Consider the following 2,370-nt stretch of genomic DNA (forward strand, 5'->3'; position numbering starts at 1 on the left):
TGCATGTTCTCAACAAAGTATTCATCTAACTTTGTCTGGATCATTTTTTAACAGAAACTTTTTTGGAAGAAAGGACACTTTTGAGTTCATACTTGCATGAAATAATTCTCTGAAAGAGTAAATTGTTCATAACCTTAACATGAAGTTTAACATTTTTGTCATTTGTCTTTTCTAAACTACAATTTATGAATTTAGCTCAGATTAGAAGGCTACATGAAATTATAGTTTGTATGGAACTAATAGGAAGATTTACATACATGCCAAGTGTATTTCACTTTGTTTAAAAGTTAAAATGATGGTGTTTTTGATGTGCCGTGAATAATTTGGGTGGTATAAATGTAAAGTTCAAATTTTTGGGTGTTAGATATGTAAGTAAATAGGAATTGAGTGGTATGTATGTAAAAGCCACTTGAAATTATTATATTTGATGTGGTTGTCACATTTTATCAAATAGTTTTTTGTTCTTAGACTTTTATGTTGAATATTTGTCCATTTTCATTGTTAATCCAGCACTCATGCTTGCCCTGTTTGAATTTTGTGCAGATATGGGTTTCTTTCTTTGTGTAATTTTGTGCAGACTGACTGAGACTGCATGATGTTATTGTAAGAAGTGTAAATATCATGTAGGAGTTCTATATCTTGATTATGAAGCTTGGTTACTTGAAGCTTGGTTTTGGATTTCTATCGGTTCTATTTAATGGTTATGATCATTTTTTAATAGAAACTTGTTTGGAAGAAAGAAAACTTTTGAGTTCATACTTGCATGAAATATTCCTAATGTTGGTTTTCTGTTTAATTGTACGTCCAACTTTTGGGTTATGTGTACTGTGATTCCAGCTTGTTATATGTTCAGAATCTAAGCCGGGAGCTTGTTTTCTTAATTTGAATTTATGCTATGGTCCTATGTCCCTTGTAAGAGAGTAATAAGAGGCCTTCTCTTTTATGGTTGAATTAATGTGGTTATGTTTCTTGGTTCTATTATACATGGGAATATTGTTTTCTCTTGCACCACATTTAATTTCAGTAATTTGTATGCTACCACTCATACTGTTTCAGATTGATGGGGCATACTGTTTAATTTCAGTTTTGGTAAAGGATGCTAGTTTTTTATCCTATTACTAAAGTTATTTCATTTTCCTTTTTTTAATATTAAGTGTTAGATGTGCAAAGACATATGAATTGAGTGTTATGTCTGTCAATCTTCCTCCCCCCCTCTCCATATATGTTTGTCGTGAGAAAGCAGCTTCGATATGTATTTGTGGCTTGGGCATAAAAATGTGCCTTTATTTGCTTCGCGGTGGTTCCTCGAGGATTGGATTTGGTGGTCTTTGAAACTTGCGATGGCTGTGATGGGGCCTTCTTCCCCAGCTAGAGTTTGATATGCTTTCACATGAAACCTTGTTAGTTCACATACCAAATCATTAAGAATTAAGTGGTATGTATGTAAATGCCCCTTAAACTTACCTACATGCTCTACATGATCAACAATCTATATCAGCAATCTCAATGCATTTTCAGCAATCTCAATGCATTTTCTTTGGAATGGATGTGGTTATTTTTTTGGATATGGAAACATCTAAATTATGTAAGCAATCTATATGTAGCTTGGATGGCCTCATGCTATGTATGTAGCTGATGGCAATCGCTGCATTAGTGCTACATATGATCCTTCTTTCATGTAGCTCTGGACTCCTGTTTAATTTGTAAAATGAGTTTTTCTCACATCATATAATATTATAAAGTTATCATTATATTTAGATCAATAGGAATATTTGATTTTTTTTTTGTCTTCATCTGTTGTTGGCTCGTAGTTAATATTTTCTCTGGCATTTTCTCATATGGCAATGTTGTAGTACTGCTTCTATCTCTTGTGCATGTGTCAAATTGCATCTATGACGAGTAGTGAGATAATTTGCCCATAGTCAATATGGCCTTTAAACTGAATTAGTCTTTCTTATTGAGTTGCTCCAAAAATCAAGAAGAATGTTGGGGTGCTTCCACCGATAGGCTATGTGGGTTTGATGAATGAATGATGATGTTCACTATGTGGGGTGCTTCTATCTCTTATGCATTGGGGTGCTTCCATCTCTTAACTCTTACTTGGTAAATGCTATGTAAATGCATTAGAATTATGTGCTATTTATGATGGTGGAATTGGGAGCAGTTCCTGCAGTTGGATTCCTGATGTTGGTTGCTTGATGTTGGTTTCCTGTTATTGGTTTCCTGATGTTGGTTTCATGCTACTGGTTTCCTGATGGTGGTTTCCTGTTGTATTTTCTTTGTTTGCCTGCATGAAGAGGGTTGTTTACCTGCATTATGATGTTGGTAAATTTCTTTGTTTACCTGTGTCGTAGCCATTCACATATCTTG

At 34.1% G+C, this 2,370-nt stretch overlaps 1 long non-coding RNA gene across 1 annotated transcript in view; it reads left to right on the forward strand.

Moving 5' to 3' along the window:
- The first annotated feature begins 1,350 nt into the window (after nt 1–1,350).
- LOC110021018 overlaps nt 1,351–2,370 on the forward strand; it is an 18,067-nt gene continuing 17,047 nt past the window's right edge. The window contains exon 1 of the long non-coding RNA XR_002293595.1: nt 1,351–1,435. This is a non-coding gene — a long non-coding RNA (uncharacterized LOC110021018). The remainder of the gene's footprint in view (nt 1,436–2,370) is intronic.

The sequence above is a fragment of the Phalaenopsis equestris genome, unplaced genomic scaffold (assembly GCF_001263595.1).
Source record: "Phalaenopsis equestris unplaced genomic scaffold, ASM126359v1 Scaffold000002, whole genome shotgun sequence".
NCBI lineage: Eukaryota > Viridiplantae > Streptophyta > Magnoliopsida > Asparagales > Orchidaceae > Phalaenopsis > Phalaenopsis equestris.